This window comes from Mirounga angustirostris, unplaced genomic scaffold (genome assembly GCF_029215605.1).
Source record: "Mirounga angustirostris isolate CCGP_5_RB_7025 unplaced genomic scaffold, mMirAng1.0.hap1 SCAF_2, whole genome shotgun sequence".
Lineage (NCBI taxonomy): Eukaryota > Metazoa > Chordata > Mammalia > Carnivora > Phocidae > Mirounga > Mirounga angustirostris.
In genome coordinates, this window is record NW_026991710.1 from 98198522 (window position 1) to 98225339 (window position 26818).

At 41.4% G+C, this 26818-nt stretch overlaps 1 protein-coding gene and 1 pseudogene across 2 annotated transcripts in view; both read left to right on the forward strand.

Annotated features, from left to right (window-relative positions):
• SYNPO2 (synaptopodin 2) overlaps positions 1 to 26818 on the forward strand; it is a 164437-nt gene that overhangs the window by 40887 nt on the left and 96732 nt on the right. The window lies entirely within an intron of this gene.
• Positions 1985 to 26256, forward strand: LOC123840481 (keratin, type II cytoskeletal 8-like; annotated as a pseudogene).

Consider the following 26818-nt stretch of genomic DNA (forward strand, 5'->3'; position numbering starts at 1 on the left):
TAAACTACGTTATGCATACTTCTGGTATCACATTTATTTGATAGAGAGAGAGTGAGCAGGCAAGGGGGAGGGGCAGAGGGAGAAGGAGAGAGAGAATCCCAAGCAGATTCCTCACTGAGTGCAGAGTCCGACGGGGGGCCCCACCCCAGGACCCCAAGATCACAAACCAAGCCGAAATCAAGAGTTGGAAGCTCAGCCCACTGAGTCACCCAGGCGCCCCTGTTATCACATTTATTATGTGTATGCGCACAGTTTGCAGCTTTAAAAAAAACTTTGGCTTGGGTTGCCTGGGTGGCTCAGTCAGTTAAGCATCTGCCTTCGGCTCCGGTCATGATCCCCGGGTCCTGGGATCGAGTCCTGCTTCGGGCTCCCTGCTCTATGGGGAGCCTGCTTCACCCTCTGCCTCTTCTGCTGGCTCTGCCTGCCGCTCCCCCTGCTTGTGCTCTCTCTCTCTCTCTGACATAAATAAATAAAATCTTTAAAAAAATAAACAAAAAAACCTTTGTCTTTCTCATTAGAACACAAATTCCTTGAAGTCATGGTATAGGACTTTTTCATATTGTTAGCAAAGGGCCTAGCATAGCGCCTGTCATCTAATAAGAATTTAATAAATACTTGCCAAGAAATGAGTGGTTGTATTTGGGTTTATTGCCTTCATTAGATTATGACTACCTCGAGGATAGAGAAGTATCTGACTTGTAAATTCCTTACCCATGGTGATGACGCAAATGAATATTTACTGAGTTAAATTAAGGGTTAAAAAAATGAGTGCTATTATGTTGTATTAACTAAGGTATGAGAATACAATCACATCTTATGCAGATTTTCAAAAGGGTAGATACAATACTTTATAAGGCCTTCCAATTTAGAAAGAACATTGTTGTATTCTCAAAATAAACTTGAGAAATTAGAAGCTCATAGGTAAGGAATATTGACCATCAAAGAGTTTGTCTTGTCCGCATTCACAGAGCTATAAATGGCAGAGCTGGGATGAGAATATAGGTCTTCTGACTACTAGTTTGAGTCCTTGTCATGATATTAAAATATTTCACAGCTGACATTTCAATTTATGAGCACACTTAATACCCCCATATCCAGCGTCATTTGGCTCTTCTTGTTTTTAATACTTATTGAACATTTACAAAATGGTAGGCTGCACTGTGAAAAATTTTATACATCCGTCCTATACTCCCAAGAAGTTTGACTCCTCCTAGAAGGAAAAAAAAAAGCTATTCTATATGAAATGAATCCATACCACTTCTTTTCTCTGTGATCTAAACTGTGCAAAGATCTAGCTCTGCTGCACAGATCAGAAATAGCCCGGACTGGGGCGCCTGGGTGGCTCAGTCGGTTAAGTGTCTGCCTTCGGCTCAGGTCATGATCCTGGGGTCCTGGGATCTAGCCTCACATCAGGCTCTCTGCTCAGCAGGGAACCTGCTTCCCCCTCTCCCTCTGTCCCTTCTCCTGCTGTGCTCTGTCTCACTCACTCCCTCACTTTCTGTCTCTCCAATAAAAAGAAAGAAGAAAGAAAGGAAGGAAGGAAGGAAGGAAGGAAGGAAGGAAGGAAGGAAGAAAGAAAGAAAGAAAGAAAGAAAGAAAGAAAGAAAGAAAGAAAGAAAGAAAGAAAGAAAGAAAGAAAGAAAAATATCGCAGAGTAAGTGAGGCATAGAAAATGATGTAAGCAAATCAGTGGGATCACAGATTCTCCAGAACCAGGTCTACACCCAATCTATTACTACCCACCTATATACAGTGAATCTCTTTCCATTCCTGTGGCTCATTGAATCTTTGGCTGGGATTGCCAATGCATGCCTCAGGCTTTTATGGAACACCTAATACAGGGTCAGTCTTATGCATCATTTAAATAATCAGCAAATATTTATTTTTTGGGTGAAAACTCCTTACTCTATCAGTCATTAGTTTGAATTTATTGAGGTACATGGGCTTTTTATTCCCCCTTGAATTAAACCCTTCACTGCTCAACATGTCTATAGGTTTGAAAACCACTCTGTTTCTAGTACTCATTTTGGAAGGTGAATCTAGCACAGTGGAGCATAAGTAAGTGTGTTAGGGGCTGTAAATCATTTGATTTTGTGTAATCTTTTCCCTCTGTGGGTTATCTTTTTTCCCTGACCCAAATGGTTTCCAAGCAGACTTCTAATAATATGCTTCCAACTATTTATAAGAGTTTTCACTTCAAAGATCTCAGAATGTTCAAAAATAGATGAGAGTGTTTTCTTTGACTTATCTGTTCTGAGATAGAGGCAGCATTGATCCACAGGGGATAAGGTAGCATGTAGAGTGGGATTCAAAGAAGAGTCTGGTTTAGAAGAAGTGCTCTGAAAAGTGTCTCATCCTTGCTGTCAAAAATATAGAGCCAAGGGGCACCTGGGTGGCTCAGTTGTTAAGTGTCTGCCTTCAGCTCAGGTCATGATCCCGGGGTCCTGGGATCGAGCCCCGCATCGGGCTCCCTGCTTGGCGGGAAGCCTGCTTCTCCCTCTCCCCCACTTGTGTTTCCTCTCTCGCTGTGTCGCTCTCTGTCAAATAAATAAATAAAATCTTTAAAAAATATATAGAGCCAAGAGTTTTGAGGTTGTAAATATACTTGTTTATATGTGATGGGTTATTATTTTTTTTAAGATTTTATTTATTTGAGAGAGAGAGAAAGAGAGCGCATGAGCAGGGGGGAAGGGGCAATCTATAGAATAAAAATACTGCTTTGTGTAAAAGGATTATGACAGTGTATAGATTTTCACTGTCAGACACCTTCCTTTGGGTAAATATTTATATGAAACGAGGCACAGAATTTAAAATAGCCCTAAAGAAGCTGCATACTCTCCTTGACAACAACAACAAAAAAGTTTGTGTATTAACAGTTAGTTTAACAGTGTCTGGCATAGAGAAATAAAGAGAAAAATATACTTTGGTCCCGTAATATTTATAGCCTTGCCAGTTTAACCATTGTGCCCTATTTAGGAATATTTTTTGAGTGAGCTTTATTTTCATGTCCAAGAACCCAGTCATAAGTTGGTGGCAGCTCAGTCTGCAAAAAGCAACAGAATACACTTCTACGCTCTTCTATGAAGGACAGAGAGGGAACTCACGTTGTAGAAATCTTAAATTCTTGCACATCCTGACATAGAAGACACCGGTAACAATGGAACAGCCACTTGGAAATGCTGTGTTATGCTTAATATGCTTTTGTAATAAACATTGTGTTCATGAGTTTATAAATGAGAAAAGCAAGAGATTCCATTCTGCAATTCTGAGTAATGCATAGCCACATAGGGGAGCAACTTGTTTGTAGGCACTCCCATTGTTCGAGAATGAGCTGCTACACATAATGTGCATATTCCAGATAGCTGGAAGCTCAGCTAACATGCGTAATCACATTTTGAATCTTTCCAACATTTATATAACCTCTGCTTTAAAAGCTAAAAACTAAAAATAATTTCCATTGTGCTATAAATCTATCAAAAATATACACATATTCTCTTGGCTTACTCCAAGTTCCACCTGTCATAATTTAGCCTCCTTGGAGACTCCACGTTCTCACACAAACATCACTTTCTGATTTGTATTGTGTCAAAATTTGTGAGCATGTTGGCACTTACACTGAAGTCCACTAAACTGCCACATACAAAGCTTTTTAGCGTCTTCTCTTTCACTTTTAAGCTCTGTCACTTTTCCTTTCTTTTCTTTTTTAAAGATTTTATTTATTTGCCAGAGAGAGAGAGAGAGCACAAGCAGGGGGAATGGCAGGCAGAGGGAGAAGCAGGTTCCCCACTAGGCAAGGAGCCCGATGCGGGACTCAATCCCAGGACCCTGGGATCATGACCTGAGCCGAAGGCAGACACTTGACGGTCTGAGCCACCCAGGCGTCCCTAAGCTCTGTCACTTTTAAGTGCTCTGTCAGTGAGGGGGAGTATGTGTGCCTCTGGTTCCAGACCCCCTCTGTTTTTAATCACCTGTGGGTTAGAAAATACATTAGAATTATTTCCAAAATAAGAGTAAATTGGCTTCAAGTGATTACATAAGGACTACCTTACGCATCAAGCATGAGAACTTACTTTTCTTCTTTGATTCAACAAAGGCAGATTGAACGCCTACCATGTGCTCATTATTGGACTGGGGACACAGTGGTAAGAATGGTCTCTGCCATCGGGGGGACATGCATCTGCTGAGACCCATACTGTAACTGAGGAGGGACCCTTATTCCTACCTGGGGGTTGTCAGAGAAAGCACCACAAAAGAGGCAGTGCTTGAAGGTGAGTTTTCAACAAAGAATCCAGACAGAATAGTTTCTCAGATGAATAAGGTAGTGATGATGGGCTGAAGCTGGAAGGAGATAGAGGAGTAAGAGTTCCAGGCAAAAGTTTGCCCTCCTGCCTGTCCTGTCACTCCAACTCAGTCTCCCCTGATGGCTCCTCTTCTTCCCGTTGATTAATGTGGATGTTTTTCTGGCTTCTAACTGAACTCTTTTCCTGTCATTCAGCTCACTCTTCCAGCGTCATTCATAGCTGACATTTCTATATCTTGGAGATGACTTTTCAATTATTTAGACTTGATTTTTTCAGTGTTCTATCTCTAGAGCATCATCTCTTCTCATTCCAGACCATCATATCCAAAGGAATGCTGGACATTTGTTTTTGTGTCTGACAGACATCTCAAGTTCAACCTCCCCCCAAATCTGATTCTCCCCCTGGGTGATTTATTTCAGTGAAAGGAACTACTAGACCCATTTAACCAATTCTTTAAGCCAGAAATCTTGGCTTCTTCCTTGCTCCTTTCTTTCAATTCAGCAATGCTGTTCGGTTCTTCTTGAACATCTTTTTAATTTAGCAACTTCTGTTCATTCCCAGTCACCAATTTCATTCAGGACACTATCAATCTTTTCCTATATTGCTTAAAAAACCTACTAACTGGGGGCACCTGGGTGGCTCAGTCAGTTAAACGTCTGCCTTTGGCTCAGGTCATGATCCTGGGGTCCTGGGATGGAGCCCCGCGTGGGGCTGCCTGCTCAGCGGGGAGTCGGCTTCTCCCTCTCCCTCTGCCTGCCGCTCCCCCTGCTTGTGTTCTCTCTGTCTGTCAAATAAGTAAATAAAATCTTAAAAAAAAAAAAAAGGTATGACTTTAAGTTAACATAAGTGATGTGGGGGAAGGGAACAATCATTCATATAGAGCTTATAACTCCAAAATGGCTCTCTTTAAATTGGAGTTGCTTTCTCAAGACAACATGCTGCCCTCGGTCAAAGCAATGCTGTCACACCTTTTTGGAACTATCATGGTCTTCTGAATAACATTAGGAGTTGCAAACGTGCAAATATTGCCCTCTAAGGCAAGAGTTTGATTTTAGGAAACATATCAAGTTTTTAGGAACAGCATATGGCAAATAAGGAAAATAATCCATGTTCCTAGTGCCATGTTCATAAAAATTGAAGATGGGCTGTAAATTAAATAAATTAAATAAATCTGATGGGCTGTAAATTAAATAAATCTGACTCTAAAGGCAATTCCAAAAGGAGTTTAGAAATGTCTTGAGCTAAGTCAACATCAAACTTGAGTGAGTTTGCAGGAGGAATGCTCAAATTGAGATGTGAGTGTTCACAAAGCATTACTTGATGGTCATGTTGCTTTTAGTACCGCAGACGGGTAGAAGTAGCACCAAGTTTGTGTACAACTGAATTTCTGATAGAGCAAAAATGTTTAGGACAGGTCTTATTACACTTTTTATATGTTAAAGTTTAATTTTTAAGCTGTGACCCCACATTTCAGAATTGGAATTTCTACAACAGGCAAGGGGGTATTTATCTTTAAGTTTTTTCCTCGGATGATAGCCTTACTTTGGCCGTCTAGGCCTGATCTAGAACAGGTTTTCAGTGTCAAATCAAGATCATGTTTAGGGTACTTGAGGATAGATTGGTGTTATAATGGAAGAATTGATGAAATTACAAGTCCACCCCTAGTACTGATGCATCACAGTTTGCCTAAGACTGTCCCGATTTTAAACCCGAAAGTCTCGCTTCCTGGGAAACCCGTCAGTCCTGGGCAAATCAAGACAGTTACCCACTCCCAGCTTCTTAGCTAACTCCTCCATTCTTTTTGGACTATTTGCAGTGAAAACGAAACAATGACTCTTCATCATAAACAAAGGACAGGACACATACATCTTGGGAGTAGCATAGCAACTCAACTCAAACAGCAACATAATTTAGCTGAAAGTAGGTTGGGCTAATCACTAACTTTTATGCTGATTCAACTGAAATCAAATTCTACTTTATGGTGATGTCTAAGGCCATGTTTTACTAATCAATAACAGCAACAATTACAAGGATAGTAATACAGTTGTAGAAGTTTTACCCATCATGCTTACCATATTTGTTGTGGTTCTTGAGTGGAGATATTTTGACAACTTATGTCCTTGGGCAAAGAAATAATTGGCTTATTTAGTTCTTCAAAGGCTTTGTAAGTAGACCTAACAATTATCCATGATGCCTGAAAAATAAATTATGGTGGAGTTTGAGTTAACATTAAAGATGTACATCATTGAGGGAGAATTTAGGGCTCTACAGATAGGAGAAAGCACTGAAGTCAGGAGGAGTTGTGTTTGTGTCCTGCGTTGCCATTTACCAGGGTATAACTTTGAATTAGTTGCTCTAAACCTCAGCTTCTTCATAAAACAAACAATAGGGACAATTATGGTACTGGTCTCCTGGAATTGCTGTTTATTAAATGATAATGAATGTATAATACTTAATGCTGTGCCCAGAACATAGGAAGGATTCAAGAAATGTAAGCTATGATTATTTGCACCTACCACAGGTTTCGATAGTAATGTATTCTGGCTATATTTTGAGTCATGTTGTCTCTTTAATCTCTTATTTCCTATCCATTACTCTGCAGAAGGATCATGTTTTTAAAATATACAAAGAGCACAGAGAATTCTGATAAAAGACGTTTTACTATATATCAGTCTAGGTTCCAAAATCAGTGTAGTGTTACTATAGGAGAATATTGATAGAAATTAATCACCCATGACATAAAACTCTTTGCAATTGTCTCCAAAACAAGATGAATTAAAGAAAAAAAGAAATTATAAAAACTAAACCTGCACAATTAAAAGAAAAAAAAAGACTTGAATTAGTAACATTGGAATCAAATTTGAACTATTCTCAAGTATACCTTACAATGACGTTATGTATATCTTTAGTTTATCTTGCAAGGCAGGACACATCAAAACATATGTTACTTGGAACAAGAAAGTAAGATCTGTTATTCATATCTATTAAGCTAAAGATGTTAGAAACCAAGACATGACATTCCAAGGTAGTTGCTACACAGGTTATTTTATTTTATTTTATTTTATTTATTTGAGAGAGCATGCATGCAGGGGGAGGGGTAGAGGGAGAAGGAGAATCTGGTTCCCCGCTGAGCAGGGACCCCGATATGGGGCTTGATGTGGGGCTTGATCCCAGGACCCTGGGATCGTAACCTGAGTCAAAGGCAGACGCTTAACTGATTGAGCCACCTACGCGCCCCACTCTGCGGGTTTTAAAAAGTAAGATGATATGTCCCAAATTCTCCTATTTAGCTATCTTCCAAAGTTCCTTGATCTATTGAGTTCAAACTTAGAGTGTTGCATATATGGGCTCAAAATAATCAACAATTTCTCTCTCCCGAGTTTCTCTTATAGCTGGTTTGAAAGCAGCTCTTTGACTGAATAGTTTAACACTCTCTTGAAAAACACTAATCTGAAAATACCTGGGGAAAGCAAGATGTGTCCATTGTAGGGCATTGTAGATAAAGGTAGGTTGAGATCACGTGGTCATCTACCAAGCTAATCAGAGGCCGACTGAAAGAAAAGGAAAGGGAAGGGTAGGCACATAAAGCAACTTCCACCCAGAAAGTTCCCTACATAAAATACTGTAAGTAGGTCCAGATGCCATAAGTGTAAAAATATGTGTTCTTCTGCAGTGTATATGGGCTTTATTTTCTGTGTGAGACCTGACATTAGAAAGAAAGGTAAGACATGGAGTAGAAACAACACTTTCTTGCCAAGTGAGGGCTCAAGGTGTGCTGTTTGGTAAATTCCAGTGCTATTATGAAAATAGTTGACAGATGATTAGGAGAGGTCACTGACTTTCTTGTTCTTTTTGTGACCCAGTTTTAGAAAACTGCTACCCAAAAAGAAGAGAACAGCTATCAAAGGATGTTACAGTCTGGCGATCAGGTCCTGGCTTAGGCTCTGCCTTCCTCGATGAGCCCATATATATCATTGCTCACTCTCCATTGCATTCTAACTATACAATTAAAATAGTAATTGGTTATTCCTTTTATGTTCTTTAAACTTTATTTGAATTGCTACAATACATTTTATGTCTTCATTAATGTTGTTGTAGACTGTAAAATGCTAGAAAATTACACTAAAATGTGTTAGTCTCCTTCTAGTTTCCCTCTAACGTTGCCCATCCATTATGAAATAGTTTGGCACGTTCTCTTTTCTAAATCATTTATATAAAGTGTAGAGAGAATTATATGACTATTTCAAGAATAAAATCAATGAAAGGCTTTTATGTTTCTGTAAAAATCAGTATGATTAAGGGAAATCCATTTAGGCTAGGACTTTTGGGTCAAGTACTTCGAGTTGACCAATTTTTTACTGAATTGATTGTCTTGCTCTTGTGTAGCTAAGAATTTTGAACAAATACCTTTCTACCCTCTCTTCTATCAAGATGAATTTTTTTGCTATTTAAAACCTGGTGTTTCAGGTTTTTTTTTTTTTTTAAATCACATATGTGCTAGGTTTCCAGTCAGTTTAATTCATCTTTAAGCAGATTGACTTAATTCTACAAACTTCAGAGTCTCTCGTGATAAACTTCTCCATCATCTCTGTATTATCTCTTTTGCAACCAGATGGGGAAAATGGTTTACATCAGGCACAATATATATTTGAACAATAAGGTCACAAGCAGAGTTACATTACCTTTTATGGGCAGGGAGACATGTAATGTGTTGCAGCCTTCTCTTTTAAGCTATGTAGCAAATCTGATACAGCACTTTGTTTTTATGCCTGGATTCCCATATGATCTTAGTTTCTAAGCTCATTCACGTCAACCTGAGCCTTATTTAAAGTAGCATTTCCTCTTGAAGTGTAGAGCGGGAGGATGGCCTTCAGTTCCAGCCGTCCTAAATTTGATTAAAGCCACCTGAAATAAGTTTATTGTCTCACATTCTGCTTTTTATCCTCTGGGATCTTCAGCATTCTCTGCCCTGTAAGGACAGAATCAGTATTATATTAATAAGTCCGGACCTGAAGAAGTAATCATCACACTTCTGCTTTAGGATCTATTCCTGTGTTAGAGGGCAATTTTAAACTATATGTAAAAGTAAAACAATAATGAAAACAACTTAAGGGGATGAAATAGTTTAATTCTAGCATGTGGGATACATTTTAAGTTCTAGTAGGAAGTGCTACCATGGCACTGTACATATATAATTTTAGAAGAACAGCGTAGGTCAGGAATTGGCATGATTTAAGTGATACCAAGAGACAGGATACCATTATTACCATCGCCTAAATTGCTTTTGGTTTAATGTCACCCTAGCTTTGGGACCTGATTAATGTTTGGTATTTCTAGCAAAACATAAAGAATTTTACTTGTCTATAATGGTCCAAAAGGAAATTTCTTTGGCTAGTTAACCCTATAAGCAAAAGAAAACAAAAACAAAAACCCTCATTTCTTCCCTCCCTCTCTGTAGAATTTGTTTAAAGAGAGGTTCAAAGTGGTTGGTTTAGAGCCCTGGCTGGTTTAATATAACCAACTGTGATTTATGAAAGATGGAACTTTTTAAAATTGGTTGAGTGCACTAATATGATCCAGGTTGTTAAGATCCTTGTTCATAAGAATCAAGAACAAATTAATCAAGTACAGGATAAAAATTAGCAGTAGGAATGAAAGGTCACTTTTCTTGAGAAGAATAGAAGTGGTCGGAGGGGGCACGCCTGGGTGGCTCAGTCAGTTAAGCGTCCAACTCTTGATTTAGGCTCAGGTCATGATCTCAGGGTCCTGGGGTCGAGCCCCAAGTCTGGCTCTGTACTCAGCGGGGAGTCTGCTTGTCCCTCTCCCTCTGCTCCTACACCTGCCCCAGCTCTCTTTCTCTCTCTCAAATAAATAAATAAATCTTAAAAAAAAAAAAAAAAGCGGTTGGGACATAAAGTGCTTGAGAGCCAGGTTTTATCACAGTGATTCTCAAACTTCAGAGTGTGTTGCAATGACCTGGTAGGCTTGTTAAACTAGATCGCACTGTCCCCTCAAACTTCTGATTCAGTAGGTCTGGGGTAAGGTCTGATAATTGGCATTTCTAACAAGTTCTAAGGTCTGTACTTTGAAAATTACTGTTTTACCCAACCAGGCCCTCCTGGAGTCAGAGGCCAAATGGTGCTCTCCTGCCAGCACTCTTAGGCCTGGGTAACATCCCTGTGCTGACCCCAAAATGAAAAGGGGGGATTTTCTCCTTTGAATGCCATGTTCTTGGAATTGTGATCATGGCTTACTTCCTCTTTTTATTCCAGAAGTATTTTCTCCACTACATCCATCTCCTGACTGTGCATGGGGTATCCATAACAAATGTACAAGGTTTTTTTTTTTACAGTGTGAAAGAATCGATGTATGTAATCAAGGTAATTGTAAACATACCATGTCCTGTTACTCGATTCGCTTGTCACAGCTTAACACATGGAGTAGCGCTTAGACTTGTCCTCTTTGCTTAGCAGTTGAAGGATCTTTTTTATCCAGCCCCCCCAGAGAGCTTTAAAATAACAAAGCCTGGGTCCCATCTCAGACATATGACGTAAAAATCGCTAAGTGGGGGTTTGGCAATTAAAAGCCTTTGGGATAGTTCTAATGTGCAGCCAGGGTTCAGACCAGTGGTAACCCTGACCATGTCTTCTCACTGGTTATCAGTGGGGTGATATCACCCTCACAGGGGTGAAAATTAGTTCTTGGGGGGCAAAATATATCTTAGGTATTATAATGGCTTGTGGACCCCCAAAGGCCACAGTACATCACAGATGTATAGTATGTCTATAGCATTAGCATTTCATGGGGATGGGGGCAAAGTAGGAGAAAAAGATTCTTTAGGAAGTGATCATGAAAACAGGTTGAGAAATACTGCCCTAACCCTGAAAGACTGCTGTGAGTTTCTGGTAAAAAAAAAACAAACTCCCTACCAATGTGTTACTTCTAAAACGCAACACGAATCTAGTCGAGTGCTCTTGCAGACACACTGGTAGGGAATTTTTTTTTTTTTTTTTTTTAATTCTCTTACCTGTTGATCATCTAGCGAGGTACTTTTACATGTATTATTGAGTTAATCCTCATTGCCCTGTATTTTTCCTTTAGAATATGCATCAAAATTATATTTAGTTTTGCTTGATTCTGGCTTCACTCCTTTTTCAAAGTATTTTATAATGAAAATAATTACCGTCTTCATGAGGCTTAGTGAAAAGTTCCATCGGAAGCTGGGAGGCAACCAGATGGCTTCAGACTGCTTTCACTCTAAACCATTATCAAATGCATTGAATCCATTTTGGAAAACATAACATTCCATTAGAAGAAATCGCAAAAGCAAGCAACCTCTATACCCTCGTCTCAATACTGTTATTTTTCTAAGGAAGTCTAGAAAATTACCATTTCATTAATTTGTACTACTACAGTTTTCAGAGTATAACTTGACATAAAATGGGCAAATATTTAAAATACCTATGGTTGCATATGCTCTTTTGCTATTTGCAAGGGTACAAGATTGTTTTAAAAGGTACCCAGGATTTTGTTATTCAAGTATGGTGAGGCCAACAAATCAGGAGACGATCACCATTAAAAAGGTTGTTGTTACAGGTCCCAAGAGGAAGGGACACGCCAAGCCATGAAAGCCCACAGGGGAAGAGCGGGGGTTGGTCAGGAGGCAGAAGGAGACAGGGGAGAATGTGGGCAAAAGCCTTTAGTGTGGTTTCCCAGGTAAGGAATGGGCAAGGCAAGGTGAGCAGGTTTAGGGTTGGATAGTTTGAATCATCTGTGTGCTGTAGGCTATAGTGGTGGGAGAAGGAGGGGTGGTTCCTATTGTCTGGGACTTCGGCCTCAAGATGATTAGGAGCAAAGGAATATTCCTTCCTGGAGTGCCAAACAGAGGAGGAAGAGGGGTTTTGGACTCTGGATTGGTTGGTTTGTACATCAAAGGGGTGCTCAAATGCAAAGCAAGTTGTTTACTATCTCTGGGAATTAGTCAACCTGGGAAAGGGTGCTTCTGCTAGTTGGTAAAACCTCAGATGTCAGAGCATCAGGAACACAGAAAATTAAAAAAATATAGTTAATACAAAGTTGTGTCCCAGAAACTCAGAGCTGTAAACTAGCTTGGTTGTGGAAAAGGAGGAAGATATTTGAATGTTGTAAAAATCATGTAACCAGACACGATTAAGTCTTCCAGTCTATTTCTATACAAGGAGAGAGTTTTAACCAAGTGTGAAGATGTTCACATCTTCCTGATATTGTATACATAAATCAAGAAAAGCCACTTGTCCCGAACAGTGAGACTGTTGGCGAGAGGAAGCCCATGGCGGGAGGAGTTGATGGACATTATGGCCTGGATAATTCTACGACCCGTCTTATTCCCTGTGTGCTTGCCTCATGCAGACACAGTGTGTGCAGATGGAAGTCAGAGCAGACACTCTCTGTTACCAGACAATAGCAATACATGAAGAGACAGCAAGTGTGTTGGGACCCAACCGTGAAAATCTATGGCTTCAGAATAGGACTTTATTATTGCTGTAGTGGTTCTCTTTACTGTTAACAGGAGGAAGGCAGCACTGTGTCCTGAAAAGAAACTGCGCTGTGTAGTAAAGGAAGCCAGGGCTGAAATTCTAAGTCAGCTCTTCACTAGCTACATAAGCTTGGACTACAGATGTTACTTCTCTGGACTTGGGTTTTTTTCTTTTCTTAAAGATTTTATTTATTTCTTTGAGAGAGAGACAGAGAGACACCTTGAGCAGGGGGAGAGGGAGAGGGAGAGAGACAAGCAGACTCCCTGCTGAGTGGGGAGCCCCGTGTGGGGCTCGATCCCAGGACCCTGAGATCATGACCTGAGCCGAAGGCAGACGCTTAACTGACTGAGACACCCAGGCGCCCCATAGACTTGGGGGGGGTTTCATCACAAAATGCAAATTATATCTATTCTTGAGATTGGAAACAACCGAGAAGTAAAACATAGGAAACAGATGAAGATTTAAATATAAACTTAAAAAAACAAACTAAAGTAAGATGAATTTGAGGATGTGGCTAAGATGTGTAGCCATAATGAGCTTCTTTAATATTTCACCCCAGAATTAAACTTCCTCACCCAGTCTCAGGCAAAGCTTGGAGAGAGCCCATTCTTTCAAACTTATCCAAGGACTAGCTGAGAATGCATCCTGAGGGAGGGTTCTTGGGGCAGGAAGAACCAGAGGGGGCTGACTTCATCGAGGCTTGCTCAGTACCTCCTCCCAGTCTCAAGGATCAGGGAGGGCACATGCCCCTGCTTAAAGAGTGAGTGAGGAGGGGTGAGAGAGGAGACAGTAGGTCCCCACCTCCTTGCTCTGGAAAAAGTACAAGTGGGGACTGGAAATCCCCCTTCACTGCTTCGAGGATTCTTATGAAGAGAGATTATAGATAAAATATGCAAGAGGCCTAGCCAGAAAGTAAGCATTTTAAATGAAAGAGATAGATAAATTGATCAAGACTTCACTTAGCACATATGGATTATTCCTTCTCCTGATACTGAAATTCAGTGAAACGGCTGTCTTTTTTGTCTTTATTTTTTTTCTTATACAATACCCAAGAGTAAGTTTTTTAATTTATGAGAAAAGGGGATGTACTGTCTGAATCCAAGTTACTTGTAATTATGTATTCTGAATTACCTCATATGATTCTCAAATTCCATTCCAGTAAGATTGCAGATTGGTGAAAATGCCAGAAATAATGTAATAGCAATTTTAAACATGAGTATTAAATTGTACCGTTCCATTATTCTTGTTGGTATTTTAATTGATCGCTTTGGATGGTAGATATTTAATTCATCTTTCCACATAGAACAAATTAGCACAGTCTTCATTAATACATGTACAGGTCGTCAGCAAACGAGAACTTTTCCAACAATGATACTAAAACAGACTATTTATTAAGTGCTTTATCTGTCAGGCATTGTGCCAGGTGCTTTATAAAGCTTTAGTCCTAATTGTTTACCAACTCTAGAAGGAATTATTATTACCCCAATTCTACGAAGGAGAAAACTGAAATTCAGAGAGTTTGAGTCATTTCCCCAAAGTTATACAGATTGAAAGTTGTAAAGTCAGAATTCCAACTCAGAATCCAGTAAAGCCCACATTCTTCCCTTTAAATATGTCCTTGGCGTCCCCCTGGGAAAAAACTTCATGTGAAAAGAGAAAAAAATAACGTTGTGGTTCCATTAGCATAACTAACAGAAGTGACCTTGGAACTTCACTTAGTGAAAGTATAATGAAGACGGAAGACAGCCTTTTTTAACCCTCACATATTATTTTAAACACATTACTTATTTTCAGCTAAAATGTTTGGTTGATTATCCAAACTGTGTTGAGAGTTCAGGGAAATATGAAACAAGGGTTTTTTTTTTGCATTGATTCTAATTTGAAGCTTTTAATGGGCACACCATTGGTTTAAGGTTCTATAATATCTCGTACTTCTCTCTTCTTATGGCTTCATCACACTTGGGGCAGGTTAGGTGCTTGTTAAATATTCACGGACTACTTGGATGTGCTAATTAACAATTAAAGACATGGGGTTCTTAGAAATGAGTGCTAGAGGTATCAACTTCAGGCAAGAAAAGGAGAGATTCTGCAGAACCCAACCTTTCTCCCAACTATAGCCATTCCTTTTGAAAATTAAAAATTGCTCATAATTGTACACATCACGAGGCTTTCAACACTTTGTACCATATAGAATATGTTATTATATTTCCATAATTTGCATGTATAACGGCCAAACCACCATGCTTATTACAGATTCCTAGGAATTAATAGAGACGGCCAAGGATCACCAAAGTGAAGATCATAAGCAAGCATGAGATTGAGTGCTGATGAGCTCCACAGAGAATCAGGGATACTGATCTCCCTTGGTCCTCTCCAGTGAATTTTCCTCTAACAAAGCTGGACCCCTCTGGGCTTGGTGAGGAATGGATCAACCCCTCCCACTGGTCTCCTTTCCCCCTCACTCCTCCCAGAAAGCCAGGATTCCTCCCAGGTGCTCGCCCCTCCTGACAAATAGCCCATGTCTGTCTACACAGCGACTGCTGCTCTCTCTTCAGATACTGTACCTACCTTCTCTTCAGCTATTACCAATTACATACGCTCTTTTCATACAGGATTTACTTGCTAGTAAAATCACAGTTTTATTTCAGTTTTTAAAAAATATTTAGGGATGTGTGGGTGGCTCAATCGTTAAGCGTCTGCCTTCAGCTCAGGTCATGATCCCAGCGTCCTGGGATAGAGCCCAGAATCAGGCTCCCTGCTCAGCAGGAAGCCTGCTTCTCCCTCTGCCCCTCCCCCTGCTCATTCTTTCTCTCTCACTTGCTCACTCTTTCTCTCTCAAATAAATAAAATCTTTTAAAAAATATTTAAATATATGGATTTCCATGTAATCGTATCCTATAGTCTGTACATATCTTTAAAACAAAAAAAGATGCCTTAAAAACTAACACTTCACCTATAGATGTACCTTAAAGTCTTCATTATTCAACAGTGGGGGCTTTTCCCCAGTTTCTGTCTGTCTTTTTTTTTTTTTTTTTTTTAACTTTGGGAAGATTATTCATGGGGAAAGTCCTAGGACTTATTTCCAAACTAAACACAAATTATAATACAAAGCACACTTATATATAGACTCATCACTGCCGTGTAGGGAATATGTATGTCTCAAATGTGGAAGTATATTCAACTAAAAATGGGCATTTCTGGGCTAATGAAAGTCTTGTCTGAAAGTAAGTGTGCAGCCCATCTCTCTGTCCCAGAAGAACGCTTACATTCAGTCTGGAAGAGAATGAGCAGCTGAAGCAACCCTAGGCATAAAACTGAGCTAGAGGGGAACATATATATATATTCTTGAAATGGATGGTATTTCTACCATCTTCCCAGATTAATAGGTGAGTTGATCAACTGTCCTTCAGCATATAGATATAGAAATGAATATAAATATATGTGTATAGATATATCAGCATGTGTGTGTATAGATCTCTCTCTCTCTCTCTCTCTCTCTATATATACACACACACACACACACACACACTGGGAAATATGCAAGGAAGAATAACAGCTAACACTTCCAAAGTATGTACAATGTGCCCGGCATTGTCTAAGCACCTTATGTATATTATACTCATTTCATCCTCACGATAAGTCTATGAGGGAAGTATGATATTGTTCTCAGTTTTACAGATGAGGAAGCTGATGCATAAGCAAATACATTTCCCAAGATCACACAGGTAGTAAGTGATGGACTTGAACCCAAAGAGTCTGGCTCTAGTCTTCATGCTCTTTTCCACCAGGCCAAACTGCCTCTGTCCTCAGAGAAGGTAGAACATGATAGGAAGTGTAAATCGTCACATATGAAATGCGAAATGCCTCCATTCCACAACACGAAGCATCCCCCAACAGTGTGTGCCTAGATGGCGCGTGGACCCTGGGGCAGGGGTAGCTGCAAGTTGGCAATGTCGGTTTCCCAGCCATCTTACTGTGGACTGACATAACCAGGAGAAGCTTCTTAGGAAGGCACGAATTGACTTTGGGCCTTCTTCAGTGGAAGAATTGGATGAGAGAAGCAGAAAACAGCCTTCTAAGGGGGAGAAAGGACTTGGGCCACTGTTCAGGGACCGAAATGCACAAAGCTTAAAGAGGAGCTGCAGGAAGGCCAGTCTGCTCAAAGCAACAGGGTCAACTAGAGAAAGATGGGAGATGTATTAGAAAGGCTGCTTAAATCCAGATGTTACAAGGGTGTGACTATCAGGCAAAGAATTTGGGCTTCATTTCATAGATAAAGTGGCGTCGTCTTAAGAGGTCAAGATCAAGAATGGGAAAGTGAAAAAACAGGATTTGGGGAATATTAATCTGGCAACCATGTGCAAGACTAATAGAAGGGATAGTTAAAAAGGGAAGCAGGGCCTTACTCAGGAATTTGTATATTTTTCAAGATGAGGGCCGAAATTCAATAGGTATGTTTTAAATAAATAAAAAGGAAGGATGGCATAAATCTGGAAATATTACTAAGAAAATATCAGTAGGAGTGGTCTGAATGGTTAAGGAAACCCAAGGGAAAACATCAAAGATTATTTCAAAGGTTTTAAATGTGAGTAACACAAAGTACGATGGAGTCCATGTGAGAAGAAGATACAAACTGAAATGAGAAGAGAGATTATTTGTATTTCATCATAATCAAAATTATTCCTGATTGGGTAAGTCAATTCTCACTCAGCCAACCAATCAGTAATGCTTACTGAGCATGCGTATTCAGGACACAAGAGGAAGGAAGCTTGGTGGGAGAGGTAGAGGCAAGTGTAACTCACAGTAAAAAAGACTGTAGAGCTTGGGTGATCTTAGCTCTAATTTCCTTTTCTTTTGGTACATGGACAATAGATGTAGGAAGGTGACATGGTGATAACAAGCTTATGGACTCACACAATAGATCCCAGGAGTGTCCTGATAAATTTCATCTATGGAATGGATTTTTGAACTGTGGTCTTTATTTTTTTTTTTAATTTTATTATGTTATGTTAGTCACCATACAATACATCATTAGTTTTTGATGTGGTGACCCACGATCCATTGTTTTCATATAACACCCAGTGCTCCATGCAGTATATGCCCTCTTTAATACCCATCACCAGGCTAACCAATCCCCCCACCCCCCTCCCCTCTAGAACCCTCAGTTTGTTTCTCAGAGTCCATAGTCTCTCATGGTTCATCTCTCCCTCCGATTTCTGTCCCTTCATTTTTCCCTTTCTTCTCCTAATGTCCTCCATGCTATTCCTTATGTTCCACAAATAAGTGAAACCATATGATAATTGACTTTCTCTGCTTGACTTATTTCACTTAGCATAATCTCCTCTAGTCCCATCCATGTTGATATAAAAGTTGGGTATTCATCCTTTCTGATGGCTGAGTAATATTCCATTGTATATATGTACCACATCTTCTTTATCCATTCTTCTGTTGAAAGGCATCTGTGGTCTTTATTTAGAAAACCCAATCCCCCTAAACACGGGAGTTTCCTCCCAAGGGAAGTTCACTGTGATCTTCCATGGCAGGGACCTCCTGGGTGCTTCTGATTTGAAAGGCTCTTGAGAATCAGTGAAGAGAATTAGGAAGTGCGCTGGGGTCCATCAACACACCCACCCAGGAAATCAGAGGCCAGATCTCACATCTCTCTGGCCTTTGGTCAGTATGTAAGAGCATGTGCTTGGGAATTAGATCTGGATTCAAACCCTAGCTCCTCCATTTATCAGAATTATGATTTGGAAAGTCATTTAATCATTTATCATCTATAAAGATGGAAGTAATAACCCTATATCAATGTTTACTGTTAAATGCTCTGTTCATGTGACACATTTTATTTTATTTTATTTTATTTTATTTTATTTTATTTTAGAGAGAGAGAGAGTGAGCATGCTCGGAGGGGAGGGGCAGAGGGAGAGAGAAAATACTAAGCAGGCTCCACACTCAGCACGGAGGCCAACATGGGGTCCATCTCACGAACTTAAGATCATGACCCGAGCAGAAATCAAGAGTCAGATGCTTAACCGACTGAGCCACCCAGGCACCCCCATGTGACACACTAAATACATGAGAGCTACTCTATTATTTAAGGAGGTCCATGGAAAGAAGAGTGCTTATCTTAGTTGATTCTGACCCCTGAGTAGTGTCAGAAGGGCTCAATCCAGATTCTTTTACTACATAATAAAATGGCTTGCATCTTTGACCCTATCAAAGCCCTTCCATGCCCACTAATACATGTTATTTTCACAACAGACCTGTGAGTTAGTCAGTGTGTTTGTTAGTCCTCCTTTTTGCAGATGGAGAGGATCTTCAGAAAGGGGCAAAGAGTTGTTTCAATCCTAAATGAGGTCACAGAGCCTGAACTGGAACCCAGGGCTGCTCACTCCTGTCAGAGCCTGATGGGAAAAAGCCTGCCGCCAGTTTTCTTGTGAAAATACCCGTCCACTTATGTAGTGAACATAGTGCAGAAATGAGCTAATTCTCTAGTCACATCAAAGAGCTGCTTGTTGAACTTTTGACTTTTGGCAAGTCTTAGCCTCAGCAGTTCCTTGACATTCTTTCTACTTTAACTTTTAGTTTTCAAGGCCCTTTTAAATTTACTCTTAGCATTCTTGAAGAGTAGGCATTTTTTAAAATTTTTTTCACTTCTCAAAAAAGTATGTAGTTATGTTCCCATTAAGTCCACATTACCCATCCAAATACTTACTCAAATCAGAATGTTGGTTTGGATATATGTGGTGTGTGTATGGAGGGGGGCGTGTGTTAGTTAACATGAGGAAAAGGAAAGTGCGAGTGAAATTAATCTCAAAGATTTTGAGATATGTCATACTACTCTAAATCTTCTGATTTTAAATATAAAATATGCTTTTCTTTAATTTTGTATACCAAGTTAATTAATTGGTCCATTATTTTTTATAAAGATTTTATTCACTTACTTGAGATAGAGAGAGTGAGCATGAGCAGGGTGGAGGAAGGGCAAGCGCAGAGGGAGAAGCAGAAGCAGACTCCCCACTGAACAGGAAGCCCGACTCAGGGCTCGATCCCAGGACCCCAGGATCATGACCTGAGCCAAAGGCAGCCGCTTAACCAACTGAGCCATCCAGGAGCCCCCAGTCCATTATTTAATAAAATTTTGTACTTGCTTGGGAAGCATAAGGTCCTAGACAAGCAGGTTTCAGTCTTAGGTAACTTTGTTTACCTCTTAGGACCTTGTGGCAGGTAGGAGAGGGGGTGGGAAAGAGAGGGGGTCAAAAGTATGACAGCCATTTCTGAATCCATCTCTTGTGAGATCAGGATCCCAAACAGCTCTGCTCTGCAACTTGTCCATAGTTGCATGAGTGGAGGGAAACTGTAGAAAATTCTCCACACCTCCTCTGGCAGTCTTCAGCCATCTCAGACTGCTTCAGTCATCATTTCTCTTCTAGAAGCAAGATGACTTTGTTAGAAGAATAGTTGAAATTTTCCCTCAATTTGCTCCCCCTCGAATTTTTGAGGGTTAAGTCCTAGAATGATCTGCCAGCTACCAAGGAAGACACACTTGGGAAAAAGGAAAAAAAAAAGGATCAGTGTTCCTGCATTCTGAAGTCATACATTCAGTTTTACTTTGATTTAAAATATGTTTCCCCAAAGCACCAATTTTTATGTTCTAGGACAGATGATATTTTGACCCTATGTGATATATTTCTATTCAAAGGATTTTAGGATATGTTTGTTCGTCAGTAAGTAAAGGTGAGATGTACTGACTATAAAGTTATTGGTAACACAGAATTTCTTATTTTCATGAAAAGACAAGGAGTATATTTTCCCTGGGAGTGAGGAATAAATTGCAGCACCGAGATGTATATCCCATCCCCACATCAAGGCATCGAAGGAAAGCAGCTCCCTCCAATCATCACTCTCCATCCTTTTCACTTCAGGGACCAATCATGGAGGTTTGCATCCTAAATTTAACTTTAGAAGTTTGCTGCAAGTTCCAAAGAATTCCCTAAACAGGTTTCAAATGTTAGCGCTTTGTGGGCTTGGGAATGAAGGATTAAAAGAAGAGCAATGATTACCGTTACAAAAAAAACTTGGCACGAAATGAAACAGGTTTTCCCTCTCTCTCTCTCTCTTTCCATGTGCTCACCTAAAGCAATAAGTGTGTGGGTGATTACCCCTGAGTTTTCCCGATAATCTCAAGGCAGTTTAATGGCATGGGCAATGGGCTTTTTAAAAGATCACTATAAACACTCATTTCAATTCAAGGAGTATCTTTTAAACTTACTCTGGGACAAATCTGGTACAAAGAAACATGCGAGGTACAGAAGAAACGACCCCCAGGCCCTCTCTGGTTGTCTGTGACCATCCTGCTGCCCAGCCATTCTTTCCTAGCTCCCCTTCCTCTACCAACTTATGCATGTTGGAGTCTAAGGCCCTATACTTGGAATGTCGGCCTTGGAGGAACCTTTTGTCTTCTCTACGCTCTCTCCCTACATGTAGTGGGCTGAATGGTGGTCCCAAAGAAATATGTTCACACCCTAATTTCCAGAACTTGTGAATGTTAGTGAATGTTACCTTATTTGGGAAAAGGGGTCTTTGCAGATGTAATTATGTTAAGGAATTTGAGATGAAGAGATCATGCTGAATTATTCAGGTAGAACCTAAGTCTAATGATAACTGTCTTTATAAGAAACACACAAGGGGAGGGGTGCCTAGGTGGCTCAGTCGGTTAAGCATCTGCCTTCGGCTCAGGTCATGATCTCAGGGTCCTGGGATTGAGCCCCGCATCGGGCTCCCTGCTCAGCAGGAAGCCTGCTTCTCCCTCTCTCTCTGCCCCTCTCCTCCACTTGTGCTCTCTCTCCCTCTCTCTCAAATAAATAAAATCTTAAAAAAAAAAAAAAAAAAGACACACAGGGGAGATTTGACAGACAGAAGGGGAGGAGGAAATGTGACCAAAGAGGTAGAGCTTGGAGTGATATGGTCACACAAGGCCACAAGTCAAGGATTGCTGACAGCCTCCAGAAGCCAAAGGAGTGAAAATATGCATTCTCCCCTAGAGTCTCCGGAGGGAATGCAGCTCCTACAGACACCTTGATTTTGAACTTATGGCCTCCAAACTGTGAGAGAATAAATTTCTATTGTGTGTGTGTGTGGTTTTTTTTTAAGATTTTATTTATTTATTTGACAGAGAGAGACACAGCGGGAGAGGGACCACAAGCAGGGGGAGTGGGAGAGGGAGAAGCAGGCTTCCTGCTGAGCAGGGAGCCCGATGCGGGGCTCGATCCCAGGACCCTGGGATCATGACCTGAGCCAAAGGCAGATGCTTCACCGACTGAGCCACCCAGGTGCCCTAAATTTCTATTGTGTTAAGTCACCAGTTTATAGTCATTTGTTTCAGCAGCCACAGGAAACTCATCACTAGGTGACCTCATCTAATCTCTCATCTTCATATTCCATCCATAGATTCAAATTTTCAAACCTCACCTCTCCTCAGAGTGCCACACCCAACATACATCTAACTGCTTACTGGACATCTCCACTTGGATATCAAGAGATATCTCAAATTTAATATAGCTAAAGGAATTCTTGACTTCTAACCTTTAAACTCACAAATCTACTTCCAAGTCTTCCCCATCAATAAATGGCACTGCTACCTCAAGGTTTAAGGCTAGTTCTAACTACTTCATGGCTCTAGCAAAGAACCTAAGCATCATGCTTGATTCTTTTTTTTTTTTAAGATTTCATTTATTTATTTGACAGAGAGAGACACAGTGAGAGAGGAAACACAAGCAGGGGGAGTGGGAGAGGGAGAAGCAGGCTTCCTGCTGAGAAGGGAGCCCGATATAGGGCTGGATCCCAGGACACTGGGATCATGACCTGAACCGAAGGCAGACCCTTAATGACTGAGCCAACCAGGCACCACACCATGCTTGATTCTTCTTCTCAATACCTGCCACCTAATTCCTAGATGAATCCTTCCTGGCTACTACCTTAGTCCATCGTCTCTGACTCAGGTTTCTGTTATAGACTTCTTCTTTTTTTTTTTTTTAAAGATTTTATTTATTTATTTGAGAGCCAGAGACAAAGATAGCGAGTGGGAACACTGAGCGGGGAGGAGAGGGAGAAGCAGGCTCCCCACTAAGCAGGGAGCCCGATGCGGGGCTTGATCCCAGGGCCCTGGGATCATGACCTGAGCCGAAGGCAGACGCTTAACGACTGAGCCACCCAGGCGCCCCACTGTTATAGACTTCTAATTCTCTCTGCCTCTACTCTCGTCTCTCTCCACTAAAGCCAGCATAAACTTCCTACAGTGTAACTCAGATCCTATTACTCTCTGCCTCAGATGTTTTAATAGCTTTCTATTACAGTTAGAATAATATCCAAATTTCTTACCTTGGTCTACAACAATGGTTCTCAACTGGAGGCTTTTTTTGCTCCCCATTTCGTACTTGCCCATTTGGCAATCCCCAATTGGTAATTGCAGATGCTTAGGTTCTTTGATTGTCACTAGGGAGAGCCTACTGGCACCTAGTGGGTAGAGCCCAGGAACGCTGCTAAACATCCTACACCGCACAGAACAGCTCCCCATTGTGAAGAATTATCTGGTCCTAAATGTCAGTAGTGCCAAGGTTGAGAAATCCTGGCCTGCGGAGTACACAGAGCTGATTGTTACCTGCCTTCTGTTGTCTCATTTCCTTCTACTCTTCCTTAAATACGCCAAGCTTGTCCACATTTCAGAGCTTTTGCATAGACTTTGGGATGAAACATATTTTCCTAGATCTTTGCATCTCTGTATCTTCATTATTCAGGTGTGAGCTCAAATATTACCTCCTCGGAGAGGAATTCCCCATCTCAAGTGGCCTAAACCATCCTACCCCCAGTTGCTCCATCACATTAGCCTCTTTTTACCTTCTATATTATTGCTCTAATTGGTACTTTAACTTAATTATATCGGTGTTTGTCTACTGTTGGCTTCTTTGCTCAAAGATTTAAGGTCCTCTAAGGTCTTCCAAGCTCTTTGCTAGTTGCACCTGCTGCCGTACCTGGCACAGAGTAAGTGCTCAGTGAATATTTATCAAATCACTGGCACAGAAATGTAAAGCCATAGAGGATAATTAAATAGCTCATAAACGTTTGGTGCCAAAAGTGATGCGGTGAATCACCAGGAAGGCAGGTTTATTTCTAGCCCTTGTTAATTTCAAGTATATGGCTCTGGGTGTTACCTCCATTAAAGATCTAACTCCACTGACAGAGGGAGTGGTTGGGATGTTAAGCCTACCTTGTCTGTAGAAAAGATGTAATTTTACCTTCGACTCTATTGTTCCGAAGACAAAGCAGGCTTTCAGGTAGTAGATGGCTGGTAATCAGTTGTTAATATGGTTGTGGATTTTGAAGCATCCACATAGAAGTAACAGATGAGTCCTTAAAAGCAGAGAAGTCCACTGAGGGATTGCTTTCGGAGAGAAAAATCACGAATTTGCTCTGAAAGAACCTAGTGTTAGGAACAGAGAAGAAAGAAGAGTCAAAGGAAATAGAGAAAACTGGTTAGAAAAGTAATAGGAAGACAAAACAAAACAAAGTCTCTGAGGGCCCAGGTCATGGAGTGAGAGAAGACAGCCAATTTATAAAAAAACATTGTTAACCCACCTAGAAGCCAATTCTCAGCTCCTTCTTGAACCTCTGTCAGCTTCAGTCTATTGGCTTCCTCTCCAGCCTCCACCATCAGGGTGACCCAGAAGTCCTATGAGTTGTCCACCTCTGGCCCCCAGGGCCTTCAGCAGCCACTCCTACACAAGCATGCCTGGCGCCCACATCAGCTTCTCCACTTTTCTCAGGTAGGCTGCAGCAGCAGCTTCCGTGGTGGCCTAGGCACCAGCATGAGTGTGGTCAGGAGTTACGGCAGGGTGCGGAGTGTGGGGGGCATCACAGCTGTCTCAGTGAACCAGAGCCTGCTGAGCCCCCTTAAGCTGGGGGTGGACCTCAACATCCAGGCTGTGCATACCCCAGAGAAGGAGCAGATCAAGACCCTCAACAACAAGTTTGCCTCCTTCATCGACAAGATGCAGCACCTGGAGCAGCAGAACAAAATTCTGGAGACCAAGTTGAGCCTCCTACAGCAGCAGAAAACAGCTCAGAGCAACATGGACAGCACGTTCAAGAGCTCCATCAACCACCTTCCAAGGCGGCTGGACACACAGGGCCAGGAGAAGCTGAAGCTGGAGGTGGAGCTTGGCAACATTCATGGGCTGGTGGAGGACTTCAAGAATAAATACAAGGAGGACCATGAGAGACTATGGACTCTGAGAAACAAACTGATGGTTCTAGAGGGGAGGGGGGTGGGGGGATGGGTTAGCCTGGTGATGGGTATTAAAGAGGGCACGTTCTGCATGGAGCACTGGGTGTTATACGCAAACAATGAATCATGGAACACTACATCAAAAACTAATGATGTAATGTATGGTGACTAACATAACATAATAAAATAAAATTTAAAAAAAAGAATAAATACAAGGAGGAGATCAAAGAGCATGCAGACATGGAGAATGAATTTGTCTTCATCAAGAAGGATGTGGACTAAGCTTACATGAACACGGTAGAGTTGGAGTCCCGCCTGGAAGGGCGGACCGATGAGATCAGCTTCTTAAGGCAGCTGTATGAAGAGGAGATCCATGAGCTGCAGTCTCAGATCTCATTCACATCCATGGTCCTGTCCATGGACAACAGCCGCTCCCTGGACCTGGACGGCATCATCACCAAGGTCAAAGCCCAGTATGAGGAGGACATCACCAACCACAGCCAGGCTGAGGCCAGACCATGTACCAGATCAAGTACGAGGAGCTGTAGACATTGGCTGGGAAGCACAGGGATGACCTCCATCCCATAAAGACAGTTTTCTGAGAAGAAACAAATATAAGCCAACTCCAGGCTGAGATCGGGGACCTCAAAGGCCAGAGGGCTTCCCTGGAAGCCACTATAGGGTGAGCAGCACAGGGAGCTGGCTGTTAAGGATGCCAATGCCAAGCTGGCTGAGCTGGAGGCTACCCTGCAGCAAGCCAAGCAGGACATGGTGCGGCAGCTGTGTGAATACCGGGAGCTCCCGAACGACGAGCTGGCCCTGGACATTGAGATCGCCACCGAACATGAGTATCCATACTAAGACCACCAGCGGCTATTCCAGTGGGCTGAGCTGGGCCTAAGGAAGCCTCACCAGTCCTGGCCTCAACTATGGCCCGAGCTCTTTCCAGCCTAGTTTTGGCTCAGCAGGGGCTCCAGCTCCTTCAGCCGTGTGAACCCCAATAAGGCTGTGGTTGTGAAGATCGAGACTGTGATGGGAAGCTAGTGTCTGAGTGGTCTCATGTCCTGTCCAAGTGAAAAACCACTGTGGTCCCTCCCAGCCTCCCATCTCCTGTGGCTGCCATAGAGCCTTGTGGAAGGAGCTGTGCCAGGGAGCATCAGGAACAGGAGAGCCACCTAAGGCTCAGCCCCAGTCCTCAGCCTACCCTTGGGGGGGGGGGTCTACTGCCCTGGTTACCCCCTCGCCCATGCCCCCAACTAAAAGCCAATTCAAATGTCTTTTCCCAAATAAAGCCTCCGACGGCTCTGCCAGTGCTCCCCCCCGCACCACCGGTAAAAATAAATAAATAAATAAATAAAAGAAGAATTGCTGATGCATTTTTGGAACTTTGTGCTTTTGTGTTGAGGGTACACGTTCCTTCCATTAAGCAGTGAATAACTGAAAAGTTTTTGGCAAAGCAAAAATAAATTTAGCTATAAAGAAGTACCTACAAACAGAGAAGGTAATGAAAATACTCAGTTCTTACTTTCTAAAAATGTTAACCCTGCTATGAAATTCCTGTAATCCTAAAGGGTTTGGGGATAATCCTCAGACCGCTAATTTTTCTATTATCTATTTTACTTATTAGGAAAAAGTCTGATAATTTCTAATAGCTTCAAAGTGTTAGAAATAGAAGTTATCCTGTTCCCTTTCACCCTGTGTTGAGTGGTTGAGAA